This window comes from Seriola aureovittata, chromosome 1 (assembly GCF_021018895.1).
Source record: "Seriola aureovittata isolate HTS-2021-v1 ecotype China chromosome 1, ASM2101889v1, whole genome shotgun sequence".
Taxonomy (NCBI): Eukaryota; Metazoa; Chordata; class Actinopteri; order Carangiformes; family Carangidae; genus Seriola; species Seriola aureovittata.
In genome coordinates this window covers 14,350,250-14,366,353 of record NC_079364.1, presented here as the reverse complement: position 1 = coordinate 14,366,353, position 16,104 = coordinate 14,350,250, and the positions used below count along the sequence as shown (strand labels likewise).

Genomic DNA, 16,104 nt, shown 5'->3' with positions numbered 1-16,104 from the left:
ATTGATTTCAGCTCCACTATTTGAAAATAATTTCCTCATTTCCATCTCAATTTTCCTTATTGAAATTATTTTTTTATTCCCGAGTACAGCCCGACAGCTGGCATTTACAATCAGTCTTTATGCTGTGTAGATGTCTACAATAAGCATTTAGATGCAAATATCTCTGCCTTGTACAAAGGACTTGCAACTTCTGTCAGAAGCAACATAATCAACCTGCAATTGTCTCCTGGCTCCAAGTGGTTTCCAGTGACAAGGCCTAAGCTGTAAGCATCTGTATTCAAATGATTCCCTATTTCAGGCACGGTTTAGTGTGGATATTTTCCAACAGTACGGCACTGAAAATCAATCACATGGTGAATTAAACCAGAAAGGAAACAACTGATCCATAAATGATCAGGTTACAACAAGGCATTGGTGTCCGCAAATTATTCAGTGTTTTCCTTGTTCGAGGAGAAGCGGGGACGCACTATTTGATAGTGGCCTTTTCCACCAATGACTTGTATTACTTTTTGATTTGCAAAGGCAGGCTTGGGTTGACAGATAATTATTTTAGAGGTGAGCTCAGCACAGTGCAGGCAGACAACTTTAACTGAGGGAAACCTTTGTTGCGTTTTAGAGAGTAAAGGAAGTCTGAAATGGGCTGTAGTGTCATCAGAAAAAAAAAAAAGAAAGACCGGAGTAGAACTTTCATATTCCATGTAGGAAAATCACTCTTCATCTTCCATTCATATAAAGACAACATTGTACTCTTCAGCATAACAGCATTTCACTGCATGTTACTCTGCATTCGGCCAAAAACTCATATCTGAAAAGGCATCTAATTTTTAGTCTTTCTTCTCTGTTGAAATACGAAACTAAATGAATAACTGACAAAAAGGGAGCAGACACACAGGATAAGGATTTACCTGAGGAAAAAAATGACTGAAATCTTGCTTAAGATCTAAGGTTTATTGAAATAAATAAATAAATAAAATCTAAGCCTGTACTGTGGCATACCACTGTGGTGTAAATCTGATAGTGATGATGGCATATGCTTTCCTTTGGCTCCACTGGCCCCTGTACAGCCATTTTAACATTTTAACAATTAACATTATAACCTCTGTTTTTTCTTTTTATTTACAGTTGCAGAGGTCATTTGTCTTTTTTGAAACCCACAATTAATAGCAGCGTTTGCAAATGCAAATGAGTCCATTTAGAGGGAGGGAAAATGATCAGTTTGAGAATATTTCTGCCTTCTTAATCTTCTAAAGAGGGAAATGATTTAAAAGGAGGACACAAATCTCCAGTGACATGGCAGGAACTATAGGGCACTTTCCTCTCTCCCTCTCTCTTTCTCTCCATTCGTCCTTTCTCATCTCACTCATGCCCCCCCTCTCTCTCCTCCTAATTTACCCCCATCCACCCCCCCTCCACACCGTTACCCTGTAGGGGTGGAAGGGCCAGGAGTAAGGGACAAGGAGCTGGGAGCAGGGCTCTAGTTGGCTTGTCCCCTCAGAGGAAACAAATGTAGTGTTTGAGCCACTGATCACTGGTATAATTGAGTTTAACACTCCTTTTCTGGATTAAAAAAGAGCCTTTGAAATGAAAGGTCAAATTACCTCTACAGTCAGGCAATAAATAAGTCAAACAAGGTAAGAGGTTCCTGCCGGCATATGTTAGTGGCAAATTTAATTAGTGGAAAAACAGGAGGCTCTTTATCGGACACTCTTCCATTCTATACTGCATTGAACAAAAGCAGTGTTGGAGTCCCAATTGTATACCAAAGGATTTAAAATATATCTGTCATCAATTAATTGATCTCATCATTTGAAGTCACGTTTCAGAGAGCATGCATTCAACTGACTTTGTGCAAATGTATGAACACCCCATAATTTAATATTATAACATCACCAAGATATCCACAGCAATTTGCACATAATCAAATTGCATGGAAAAATATTCTGGATAACATTTCTGCACACTTTTTAATTCATGATTTTATTCCCGTTATGTAATGTATCCTATAGGCTCGTTTTCCATTGACTGCAGCACAAGTAAGGGGAATAGAGTAATAGAATAAAGTAAGTCAACAGTCTGGAGTGGAAGCACAGAAGGTAGCCCAGCAATGCACAGAACAAGGGAGAGAGAGAGAGAGAGAGAGAGAGAGAGAGAGAGAGAGAGAGAGAGAGAGAGAGAGAGAGAGAGAGGGACAACACTGCTCTACACCCAACAAGCTACAATGTGGCCTTTGTGACATAATGCACTCTGCGCAGCAGATTGTGGAAAATAATCCAAAATTTACTGGTTCACATATCCAGCAATAACAACTGACATCACAACCTGTACCATATATGCCATGTTTCTGGGCACATTTTGCATTTAGTGGAGAGTGAGGGGGGTAAGAAAAACATCGTCAAGCAGTTATTATATTCCCATCATGTCCTGGGAGCCCATTACAGCATGGCACAAGCAACGGTAAAACTGAGAAACTCAGCGGGCTGAGGCTACAGGCAGAGGGCTGGGGAGCACTTAGACTCACATTGCAAACCTACTGCATACTGTTAACTGCTGGAGAAAGATGTAGTTCAAACAAACACTTTGCACCTACAGATTATGTGTATTTAAATTCTGGTAGTCATTAAGGTTTAGTTTTTCTGTTCGAGTGTTTAGTTTGCTTCTGTGTGGCCAGGCACCTTCAGGAGTCTTTGCAGAGCTCCTAAAAACAGAATAATTAAGAAGAGAAAGCAGCAGATGAGCAGGAGGAAGAGGCTCTTACACGTGGCTGTCCAGACAATAGTAACATGAGGGTGTTGTTAACTGTGTTTAAAGCACAACAGGTGGGTCACATGAAAGATCACCCAACACATGCTTCTCATTATTCTCACAAGAAAAACTGACATTGCTCCAAGCAAAAGAAAAAGGGCCCTCCATGGCCACCACCACTCACCACTAACTAGTTTTCAAGTATATCTTACATTACATATGAGTACACATTGTGAAGCAGAGTATGCGTTGAACATTCCATTGGGACAAAATGAAAATATAAATTGATTAAATTGCGTGTCCAAACTTGCAATAAGTGCTGCAAGGTAAGTATGATTGATGTAATAAAAGAAAAACACTTTTCAGAATTCCTTTTCTCTGGACATAACAGAAGTTTTTCAATTGAATGAGCCAAGTGGACTTTTAAATAAAACTAGCTGACTGGTTCCCACAACCTTTAGAAATGAGAGTTAAAATGTATACTGAATAAAACATAAATAAATGTGCTGAAATATGTGACTTCCATCCAGCTAAAAAAAAGTCCACAGCTGTACCATTTCAATTTTAAATGTCAAAAATAATATTTTTTAAAAAGGTGTGTGTGTGTGATGAGTGCATGTACTTGTTCTTGTGTCAGTGCATGTGTGCATGTATGTGTCCGTATATCGTGTAACTATGTGCATGCCTGCTCTCCTCAGCAGCCCCCTGAGCGTGGTTTTGGGCAGAGTGTGGCCTAACAGTAAAATGTTGAAATTGGAAAAAATATTACAGCTCTTTCTCTTGAATAGCCGAGAGATAAGCCCCCTTTAGCAATGAAGCCAGTGGAGTTTAAGCTTATTATGAATACCTCTCAGAGCGCAGAAGCATGTACTGTAGAAATCAAAGGGAGTAATAGGCAGGTAAGCCAGTGTCATTTTAAGAAGGAAGTCAGTTGTGAAATTGTAAAATCGCAAGGCCCTGCTGACAATCTCTTGCCCTCAGAACACTCCCATAAATGATTTCTAATGGCAGTGGCTATCACATATCTGAAAAAGTTAGAAGTTTGTGAGGTGAAAAGAAAAAAAAATCCAATGCTAATCTCTCCATTGATGGGGACAAATAATAATAAGACCATTTATCACTTTGATTAAACAGCACATACTCTGAAGTTCACAAGAATGTGTGATTCTTTGCGAGTGTCCTAAGCTTCCCAAAGTAGACCTGGCTTTGCAGAACATTCCTCATGGTTTCATGTTCAATTGGCTGTGAAAGTCCACAGCATTACTCTTACATGCTGGACTGAAACCATTTAAAAAAAAAAAAAAAAAACACAAGCAACAAACTGAGGTCATTTTTTTTTATGACATTTGGGGTACAAGAGCTGCTCATCAAATTTCTTAATCCCTGCATGACGCAAGTGCACACACACACTGACAAAAAACATCAGCTGTAGGGTTAAACCAGCATATCAGTTTTTGCATTTTGTGCCTAATAGCATAAGTTGTAAAGCTCTTCTGCCGAGATCTGCTGTAAATATGATATCATAACACGACTGCTCCGAGGAAGCCTGGACTCTGTTGTGCTCGCATATTCTACAATTACACACACACACACACACACACGCTAATACATACTGTGCTTTTCTCCTCTGAATATTCATCCATGTTTCCACATCATCTGCAGGTCTCCTAATCACAGTCACTTCCCCTTTAATCACAGGGCTCTAATTAGGTCCTAATAAACCATTTTGCCATCCTCTTGGAGCGCCTCTGTGTCACTCACACATCAAACCATGAAATACTATATTAAGGGGCTGTCAACCTCAAAGGAACGCTCCTCCAGCAGCAGTGATACAGATACTGCAGGCACACCCTCTTACACTAATTGAAATTATCGAAAGCTCCCCTTACATGTGACACTTGGCCATGTCTGAAACCATGGACTGAAGTACAGCAGTCAAAAGCAAGACGGTTGTGCCAGCACTGAGGCTCTACTGGTTTCTCTGATGTCGGGTAATTGTTTAAACCTGAGTGGATATGGCACAGGGCCTCATGCTGTCTGTTCTGCCAAGAGAGGAAGAAAAAAACGTTCTTGCTAGCACTTTTCTCCTCTGTTTCTTCTGTTCTAATTCAGTCCAGCATGGGCTTCAAGGAAAGCCTCAATGATTCCATGTTCATCTTGGAGAACCAGTGTTGGGGATGATGATCACTGACCACAAGTTGATAATGATGACTGTTTAATTAGAAGCCTTTCTTTGGCCTGGCCACAACCCAAACTCCTCCACCCTGCAGATGGTAACCAATAAATTTAGCTTTGCTGAGGATGAGGAGGAACGTTGTACCTCCCCAGTTTACCCTCAACCCCACCCCTAACCAAGGACATAAAGCCTTTATCCCTGCTGCATGCGCCAATGTACGAGCAGGCATCTGACTGTGGTGGTAAAGTGCAACAGTGTCTGTGTTCACATACATCTAATTTACAATTGGTAATAACAGTTTCAAGTAAATGCAAATTCATCAGATCCATTTTTTTAAATTCATCGTTCTTTCTATTCCAATCCTTCGGGAGATTTTTCTGTGTTTTATTAGCATGTTGAAACCTTTACATTGACGGCTGCTGCAAATAGTTTAATGTCAATGTTTTTAATTTGTTTTTGCTACAAACTCCTTACAACTAAAGCATAATTAGATTTTTTATGGTTGTGTTTAGGCAATTCAAAGCACTTGGTTAGAGTTAGGGAAACACTGTGGTTATGCTAAGTATATTATGGTTTAGGTTGGGAAACTACAACACTTCGTTAAGGTTAGGAGAAACATCGTGAGCATGGTAAATGCTAAAAAAGTTTACTTTGATGGGATACACTCCCCAGTCTCCAGCGTGAAAGTCATGTGCCTGGCCATCCACCATGACCTCCTCCCTGTAACTTTACACTGCGGTATAAGAACGTAACTCTGCGAAGACGCTTTGATAGCGGACGTAAATTGCTTTTGCAAATTAGTTGCATATGAACAGGATACGTAGGACGGAGAGCTTTTAAGTCATTTGTATATATTTGTACGCGGTCTGCAGGGTAATTAATTGTGGTCATATAATATTCCAGCAACAGCAAAAGATCTGTCTTTGTCAAAATCTGAACGTTTTTGCTCTTTAATACTTGTTCCACAATGTCCACAGTTCCACTCGTTTCAGCAAAGTTTTTGTAGTTTTTACAAACTGTTCTGTCAAGTGGAAAAAAGAACGAGTGTTACTGTTCCTCAAACAGGACAACCCCTCCCATCCTCCTCTGGTCCTCCTCAGTCTGCTCCTCTCCCAGCTCTTGTCAATCATCCTCCCTCAGACCAGCCCTCTCCCAGAGGTTTCTACACCCGTACTGCCTGGCAGAAACAGCGCTCTGTGTTTGTGTCTGTGTGTGTGTGTCTGTGTGTATTGTATGTGGGCGGGTGGCGTGTGCCAGAGTGGCTATCCCCTCAGATTGTCAAAGAGGCTCATGGGAAATTTACTGCATGGGCCAAACCACAGGCTTTCTCTATCATTTCAGCAGATTTCTCTTTTTTAGTCCCATTCAAGAAAGTGATTATTGCATTCGGGTTCTTTCTATGCCTTTTTTTTTTTTTTTTTTCTGCGAGCTGTGAGTCGGGCTTTCTGGGTTTTCCTCACTATAGCTCTACTTTGCTTATAAATGTGTAGTTGAGCCAATCAGAGATTTCTTCAGAGCAATTACAGACAGGACAAGATATTTCCACTGCGTTTAACAGTTGTTTCTACAGTATGTTTATTAATTAATTGACCCTTAAAGAACAAGCAAATGACGGTTAACTGAAATTAGATTTTCTTTTTTCTTGTTGGTTTATGGTTATGGTTATATTATGGTGCAAGTAGACAGAGTGATGGATAAAGTCATTCCTGCAGTCACCATGCACCGGTGCTGGTGAGGGTAGGAAACTGTGCCATTTGGAAACAAACAAAATGGGAACGTCAGCTGCTGCTTCCACACTACCACCTGATAAGAACAAAAAGTATTCTCGACCACCTTGAAAACAGCAAAGATTTCCCTCGTGAAAAATTCACCATGCGCATGGTCAGGAGAAAAATCAATTTCTTAGACTAAAGGAGACTGAGTTTGATCTACTTACACATCATACAGAGATCTGAGGCCGTGTGGATCGTGTGGAGCCTTTAGTCTTAGAAAGTCACAGAAAATCTGCTCTTAGCCCATCTTTTCACCAACGGGGCCTAAACACCCCCTCCCTTTACTCAGAGAGTAAGAGAGAGGATAACAAAGACAGACAGAGACCAAGAGAAAGCTTGTGGTTGGGTCTGCTGAAGCCATTTTCTCATAATGCACATTAAGGGCAAAGCCTTGTAACACATCCAAGTCTGTGTAAAAAGGAATTATTCAGAAAGGAAACAAAAGACCTGGGCAAGAAGAGATGCTATGGTTAACTTCATCAGAACTTTAGCCACAAGACCCTTTCCATCTATTCCCCTCCCTCCCTCTTTGTCACTTTGATTTATTTTTGGCATCGTACATTAGCATTTTCCACAGGAAAAACTGTTGGGAATCTGATTTCTGGCCCAATATGTCTTTTCTTTTCCATAACTTCCTTGCCTGTTTTAGATGTCACAGTAGTTGCTCCATGATGCAAGTAGTTGATCAGTATTTGTTTCCATCCAAGAGGGGATGACACGCGCTATCTGTAGAACTTGAATTTCAGTGGCAGCAACGACCAAGTATGTTTTTGTTGAGGCTCGTCTTCAAAAATGTAATGGGAGGAACAAGTTAAGGCTGAGCGAAGGTTTTAATCCAAATTTTAAATCAGTGTAAATATGCAAGATGTAGTGTCTCAGTTCATGTTTGCATTCATGTAATTACATGATGGAGGTTTTCTTGATGAAGTCATGTCTTTAGTATTGTATTTCTACTTGACTCACACTGATTCCAACTGAAGAATCCAAGTATCTGGACCAGCCGTCTGCATCATGGATCAAAGAGCCACATTATGGCAGAATTGCTCATCATGGCCATGTCACTTTCTGGTGCTCTAATCGCACATTGCTCACAAGTTTGCACACATGCACATATGCACACAGAAACTAAGTTGCCAGTCTGATCTGAAAACAGTTATGTGCCAACACCTCGGCTCCCAGCATCCTAAAGGCTGGACCGCAGAGTAAAGAAGCCAGATTGGCTGGCTTAGTCATAACTGAGGAGCATATTTTACATCTCATGTCAGATCAAGCTGGCAGATACCAAGCTGGCTGTCAACCTCCACCACCAACTGGATAATGTCTAATCGTTCAGCTTTTACAGACAGTGGAGACCTGTGTAACTTGGATACAAAAACAACTACTGTTTTCTAAAACCATGGAGTACACAAACTTTGCAAAACTGGATCAATTATATTTTTAGTCACAAAGGGTCAGTGATTACAACCTTGTGACTCATGCTCAACCCTAAATGTTGAAATAATTGATGAGGATTTTTTTTCTGCAATAGGGTTATTCATAAGAAATACGAAATTCAAATTAGGTATGTGTTCCATGCCATAATTGCACTGCTTTTCCCTTATTAGAGGGTGAGGTTCTTTCAGGTCCCCTTTCACATTATATTTACATGAAAACTTTCAGTGTAACAGCTGCCCATGCTGGCTCAAGTGATATTTTCATAGAGTCCTTTAACACTTCCTCCAAGGCAGTGGCTTGCCCAAGGGATGGTCTGATCCAAACACAATGTCGGGGATCACAAGGAAAGGCTTGTTGTGATGCTTTTGTGTGTGAGCGGCGCAAAAGCCCACATTACACTAATCTCTTTTCCCTTGTTCACTCACAAGACACAATCTTGGGTCTTCAGAGCTTCTCCAATTCTAGTAGGGCAGAAATCACTCGGGGCAAAAGATCACAGCTTCTTTTTCTTTCTTGTTTTTAATAATCCCAGTATTTTGCAGCAAGGTCACACATACATATATAGACTGTGTGTGTGTGTGTGTGTGTGTGTGTGTGTGTGTGTGTGTGTGTGTGTGTGTGTATATATATATATATATATATATATATATATACACACACACACACATATGTTTATGAAAAGTTGATACATTGATAAGCATCATTTCTCTGTTTCTAAAATGAAAGGTTAGTGCAACTGCAGTCAGTGGAAGCTGTTACTGAGTCAAAGTGAAAAAAATAATAATTAATGTACGACTCTCTCAGACTGTAGCTAACAAAATGGTTGCCACGAAAAAAAAAACACAGGAAAAGAAAACTGTTTTTTTTAACAGGCGTTGGATTCTGAACCCAAATGTCTGCAAAAGGAACATGAAGCGACATGAGTGTTTGTTTAAAATTCAGTTTCAACCACCTGCACTCTTTTCACACAACCTGACAGTTCTCAGCCTTGGTCCATACGCTGTGTGTGTAAGAGCATGTGTGTGTGTGTGTCTGTGTATGTATGTGCATGTGTCGCTCCGCCTGTGTGTGTGAGAGAGAAAGTGTGTGTGTGTGTGTGTGTGTGTGTGTGTGTGTATGTGTGTGTGGACTCCAAAATCCACCACATTTTAATTACTGCCCGGCTACACTGTGCGCCTCTTTGATATGGAAATAAAGGCAACCATCTTCACACAGCCACTGTACAAATCTTCATCTGATTCATAAAAAACAATGAGCCCGACTAATTCCTCCACCTGATTATAGTCCCAGACCTGTGTCAGGAACATGCGGCCACCAAGGCCCCTCCAATTAATTCTACATATTAATGTGTGATTTTAAAAAAAATCAACACAGACTACTTACCATAGCCTAGACTGTTGCATTTTGAAGTCAAAGTTAATTATGCACAACTATGCTGTGCACTAAAAGAAATTGTCCAATTATTTTCAGAAAAACATATTTGGTGGGAGAGTGAATGATACAGATCAAAATGGGCCACTTAGGTTACTTGTGCAATTATACAGTTCCTGTGAAGATACACATATTTAGATTTTTTTTTCATCTGTAATCCTTTAATGTTAGCAATACTGTTCACTTACAGCAGCCAGAGGGACACAGAGATCTAATAGAGCAGGAAAAAAATGCTCCAGTCTGGTTGATGTTCAGTAACTAAGTATAGGCGCACAATAGGTTTGTTTCTGAATAAAAAAACAACATGTGCTCAAGTTTAATCTTTGACATTAGACATACCTGTGTTCAAGGGAAAACATAATCTTAAAAAAACTCTCTCAATCACATTGTGGCAAATTAACAGCCAAAGCTGGATGAAATTCAAAATGTAAAAGCTTGAGATGCTCAAGCTTTTTTCAAACAGGCGGTGTATTACATCGGTGTATTACATCGGTGTTTTACATCGGTGTTTTACACCGTCTCCCATTAATCTGTCTGGCTCTGCATCAGCTTTTCAACTAAGACGGTGACTTGGTGAAGGTGATGCCCCTCTGTCTGCTCTTGATGACTCAGTTGACCACTGATTTCATCAGTATTTCTCCTCTATGAGAAGTCACAATGGTGCAGACAGAGAAAAGATTTTTCCTCCTGTATGAACACAAATCCATTTCACCCAAATAGGAGACAAATGTACTGTACTTGCTCTCTTTAAGCCACGAAGCACACTGTCGTCAAAAACCCAATCTACTCACCCTACCAAATGCTACGTCGGTGTACGGGGGAACGGCGAGTTCCCTGTCACTGCATGCATGCATTCACTACACATAATACTGTGCAGTGCCAAACCAGTGTCCCGTGAAAGAAAATTAAGCATCATGACAGAAGTGACATGTCACTAACTTGTCAGAAACTTCTTGTTGAAGGGAACAAATTAACAAAAAAAAAAAAAAAAAAAAAAAACTGCTGTGGCATATTCCCATCAGTTTTGATCATTGTTGAAATATTCTACAGCAAATTAGATAACACTTAGAAAGACAGATGTCACAACATGTGCTGCCACATTTATTATCTCCTGCCGTCCTCCACCCTTCTGTTGCCACCCTCCTCTACCTTTACCAGGCCTGCTGTTGTTTACCTCCTCTCATCTTGTTTATCATCAGGTCTTAGCCACTTCGACCACTAGAGATGGAGACTACCTGTGCGCGCACCCCCCCCAAACACACTCTGCCTGCCCTCATCCCCGCAGCGTGCTGTCACCTGGAACATAATAGCTGTCTTTCTACAAAGCTCAGTTTCTATGGAAAGATAGTAGGATATGTAAGGTCTCAGTTATGTGGTCTAAATGACGTCTGGTTGGAATACGGAGCGGCTTTTTGGATTTTGACATTTCAAATCAAAAATCAACTGGAGTGTTTATCGGTGTAAAGAGTGATGCAAACAAAGTATCACTCATGCATGCACACATGCTAAGGCGTACAGGGGGGCGCGCGCACACACACGAGCAGTAAAACAGTGAAGCTTTTACACCTAAGAATTTAAAAAACGGGTTGGAGAGACTGGTGCAGCGTCTTTACAACTCTGACCTTGTGTGAAATAATCTACACTCAGTATTACACATATTATTAGTACTGACATACTAACATTGCTCTACCTGCAAATGACAACACATCGCTATTATTTACATCCCTGTTGCAAAATTATGTTAATATAAGAATTTTGTTTCCTAATCCAACTGTGAAATCAGCTTATCATGAATTGGAATTGGTTGTAATATCATTAAAAGCATCCTGTTATTCCCTGCAGGGGGATGCACTCCGGGTGAAACTGTTAGCAGAAAGCAAGGCCGTAAAATGAAACCTACACAAACCAGCACTTTTATTTGCATCAGTGTGTGGCTTAAAGATAAATAGCACCTGATTTTTTTAAGCAGTCAAATAAAAAACACACTTGCGATGACTAATATACAGATCCATCACTGATGCAGGTACTTTGGTATTTTTTCTTTTGACTTGAGTCAAACTTGCGATAAAATCCCCAGTAAACAACATTTGCTGTTAACTCAAAATGACCAAATTCACCCTCCGTGTTAATGGCATCAACCAAAAGCATAATCAGTGATAAATGTGCACATATGTGGAGGAAGATATAGAAAAATATTCAAACCACATCACATAAAGCACATTTCTGTCTGCCATCCTTCCCCATCCTCTCTCTCTCTCTTTCTCTCTCTCTCTCTCTCTCTCTCTCTCTCTCTCTCTCTCTCTCTCTCTCTCTCTCTCTCTCTCTCTCTCTCTCTCTCTCTCACTCACTCACTCTCTCTCTCTCTCACTCACTCTCTCTCTCTCTCTCTCTAACTCTCTCGCTCTCTCTCTCCTCTCTCTCTCCCTTTTTCTCTCCTCTCCTTTTTTCTTTGATCCCACTAATTGCTGGCACAAGAGCTTAGTATAAACAAATCCTACCTGTGGATGATGAGGACAGTTAAAAGTAGAACTACAGGTAAATTCAATTTGTGGCACTTAGTCTAAAAAAGAATTTAAGACTGGTTCATTCACAACATTTCACTTCTGCTCAGTAAAACAAATAGTAAAATCGCTCCAATTGCAGTGTAATAATAATGGGAGGGGGGAAAAAAGATCAGCAGCAGAGTTGCTGTTGCAACAAGATAGATATTGGACTTGGACATAGTGCAGGATAGGTTTAGACGTGTGAGTAAGGGTGGCTTCTCGCTTCATGCCAAAATGAAAGTCCTAAAATCTTTGAACTTACTGGCACATCAGCGTCAGCGAGTCTAAATCTTTACGCTGAGTCCAGGTGGGAAATGCTGCCTTTCTCAGTCTCGCAAAAAGCTCAAGTCACCCCGATATCCACCCGCAGATTAGTCCTTGAAAATACAGAGAATGTGCAAGGCCAGTCAGCAAGAAACATGATAAATATGATATTATTGCCCTGCACTTCGACTTCAGTTAAGATTATCACGCACCAACAAATTGCTGCGTCTTTAGTTTTTAATTAATGTTTAAAGCGACTGCAATTACAGCGAAACAAAAGCACATCTGTCCCAGGAAGAAACCAGCAGAAATTATACGAAGGGGGTCATACTGCCAAAAATGATATTAGCACATAACCTTTCATCAGTGATTGAAATGCACATTCAAGTTGTATGTAACAATTGCACAGTGTACAAAGGGGGAAAAAATGGGGATTAATTAAGATGCCGGTGGTTCCCTTGTGCAAAAATAAGTGAGAGATGTTAAATAGGAGCCAAGTGCGGTTCCTTGGCATCAAAGGGCTGTAATGCCGCTTTTCACTCTTTTTCCTCTCTCGCTCTTTTGGTGAGCGACACGCTGGGCTGCACAAGCCGTCAGAGACAAACTCTTATAGAGACAGAGCCGAGTGTCCCTGTATAGCAATCAGGACAATGTGCTGAATGGGCAGTCTAATTATAAATGTGCCATTTAGGCTTGCATTTGGTCTCCAGAACCACCTTACCTTATGAGGAAACCCACGTTCACAGCTACAGCGAAGAGCAACTGTTCAAAACTAAACTGCAACAAGGATAAAAAACTTTACTTCGACACCGCAGAGAACAGATGTTTAGCTGTTTTTCAGCCGGGAGAATTAGCCAGGAATGCGTTGCAGTTTGAGGAGTTTAAAGAGAAAGGACGCGCGAGGGATAATTAGGTTTTCATTAATTAGCCACAGGTGTGTTTTTCTGACTGGTCATAGACAAAAAAAAAAAAAAAACGGAGGTCGTCAGTGTTTAATAAATATAGGGACGACACGACATGACAGTTGTATTTAATAGTGGAAAATAGTTTACAGTGTTGATGTGTGATTCTGTTCTGATGAAATGTTGACACGACTCCTGCAGCAGTTTGAAGAGACTCGTTTTTCTGTCTAAATTTGGAAAACATCTTAAAATGGGGAGACATCTCCGCAGCCAATATCTTTCTTTTCCAGTCATATTTTACTTGTCCTCAATTTACAGTAAACATAGAAAATAAATTATGAAGTTTGTGCAGCATTAATATTTCCTAATGGACAGTGTAACCTATCAAAAAAAATGGTCAGTGATTAACCAAATTATCAAAAATGGGTAAAGTTTTTATTGTGCTCTAAAAAAATATCTAAAGAATAATTATTCTATGTAGAGGCCTGACGATATAATTTTTGGAATCGTCTCGCAGCAACGACCGGATAAAAGCAGGAAAACAATCCTTATTAAGCACACTTGCACTTTTCACAAGTTGTGTCTCTTCAGTCCGGGAGCGCCGAGCTTCAGAGCTTTCGGCTTAAATGGAAAACTGTCTGTTCAAGTGCATCTCCTCTAAATGGACAAGCCTTGCAATTGTTGAATTTAATTTATGGCTTATGCATTCTTTAGAGGTCAATTCCCCTGACCTCCCGAGAAAGTTAGGGAAGAGCAAATTCCCAGCCTGCACGGGGGCCAGAAACTCCGGGTTTCTGACAGAAAAAGTACAAAAAAAAGAGAGAAAAATCAGACAGAAATCTGCAGACGACAGAGGCGGTTTGGGGGCAAAGCGCCATGGAATGTGGAAAGGTAGAATGAGACATGAGCGAAAGCTTCACATAAACTTGTCCTCCTCACATGCAGAGACAGGAAACCCACCAGGACGCACGTCATTGTCAATGAATGGTACCGCTCTGTGGACAGAAGTGAAACTGCCACCAGCAGAAAGAAAGTTACGGGACATGTAAACACAGACACTATAGCGCTGTCAACCTTTAAATGTTCAACAGTTCAGGAAGAATCAGCAGTTTTTTTCTCGGTGTTTAGTGAAAATGTTTCTGTGACAGCGGTCCGGCTTGGTCTTAACGCTGCAACGAACAGCCTGAGTCCGCTCGCACGGCTTCACGCTGCTGAAATAAACAAAGAATAAAAAAGGTGATTTCAAACCTTCAGACGCTGGTCCGAGTTGTTTCAGAGTTTAGTTGTGATATAAAGTTGGATGTTGAGCAGCTTTTAGCGCTGATTTGCTGATTCCGAGGTGAATCCGAGCGCCTCCGATCCCGAGCACGTAACGCGCCACTCTCGTCTCGCCTGCTTGTTTTGGTGAAAGCGACGTATCAAATAATCGCAATAATTAAAGTTTGACAGTCACTCCCCCCGTTACAAAGTATGTGAACCGGTCTACGCTTAACACACAAACCACTTTCTAAAAGTGTTTCACAGCAGAAAAACAAACTAAATAAAACGCGCGCACTGTGCCGGAGCATTTCACTGACTGCGCGTTCGACTTTTAGGAATCAGCGATAAAACACAAGGTGAAAATGTCAGGACAACACAAGTACAGCAAACGTGTTTTTTACCTTGATGATCCGAGCCGTGGAGAAGATAACTGTGCGTCCTTTCCCGTGCGTGAAGACTGCCACACTCAGCTAGACTTTGTAGAAAATGATCTCTGAGCTATCTGTTGAGTGAAAACTTAAGTCTACTCACACGCGGCTGTGTATGGGGGGGATCCCGTGAAGTTCAGCTGTCCAAAACTACAAGTGCCTTTTGTTGTTCGCCTACCTGTTCTTTATCTCTCTCTCTCCCTCTCTCTCTATCTCTCTCTCACACACGCACACGCAGACAAGAGAAGACGATGGGTAGAGCTGCCGTCAATCTTGGCAATCAATGCGCGCAGCCATGTCGCAAGTATTCAAAGCATTTCCCGTCGTGCAACATCAGAAAGTGAGTGGCCAGGGCATTGATCTGAGGAAGGCAAAGAGGCAGGACTCCCCCTCCTCCTCCCAGACAAGAGATGCGAGAGAGAGAGAGAGAGAGAGAGAGAGAGAGAGAGAGAGAGAGAGAGAGAGAGATTTGTGGTGAAATAAAAGTGGAGTCAGAGAGGATGGTTGTTACTGCCCGCAGTTTAGTCAGTTTAATAAGCTTACTTAAATGAACATCACTTTCAAGCTACACAGCGACTTCAAAGTTAAGGGTGACTTTTCCCTTTTCAGAGATACTACACTTTTACTTTAATGACACCTTTTTTTTTTAATTTAATCTAATTTTAGATTTAAAAAAAAAGAAGATCTTTCCATCTTCAATGAAAGTGTTTCACGTTCACCTTTTTTTTGAGAGGAAAACACATTACTCAGCTGATGAGAGCAGGTGAGAGAAATACTGGAAGAGGTTGAAGAGTTCAGGGACTAGTTTAGTTTGGTTTATTTGCATTAATTCAATAAGCATCCCAAACGCACCAGCATTAGACTCACGACCCTTTTTTTTTTTTTTTTTTTTTTTAAAGCTTGTCATATAAGAAACAAGAAAATTTAGATTTGCACAGCATCCGGAAATCTCCAGTTTGTCTTCACATATTTGCAAATTTGCATGGACTGGAAGTCACATTACGCACCTCAGCTTTTATAGATTTTTAAATATTTCTTGATAGATTATCCTACAAAACCCATGTCTAACACATCCCACATTCTTGTAGTGGAGAAAAGCGTTTTATTATTATTATACTATTTTCACACCGTATTATTATTAGATAATTAAAT

At 40.6% G+C, this 16,104-nt stretch overlaps 1 protein-coding gene across 7 annotated transcripts in view; it reads right to left on the bottom strand.

The window, feature by feature from the left end:
• sox6 (SRY-box transcription factor 6) overlaps window positions 1-16,104 on the bottom strand; it is a 137,877-nt gene that overhangs the window by 119,922 nt on the left and 1,851 nt on the right. For 2 of the 7 annotated variants that reach the window (XM_056371118.1, XM_056371160.1), the window contains exon 1: window positions 14,926-15,572. The exons of 1 other annotated variant lie outside the window; for it this stretch is intronic. The gene's annotated coding sequence lies outside the window, so the exon portion shown is untranslated. Of the gene's footprint in view, window positions 1-14,512; window positions 14,773-14,925; window positions 15,573-16,104 lie in introns of those variants that run through there. 4 more of the 7 variants (XM_056371168.1, XM_056371178.1, XM_056371153.1 and 1 more) reach the window with 3 other exon arrangements.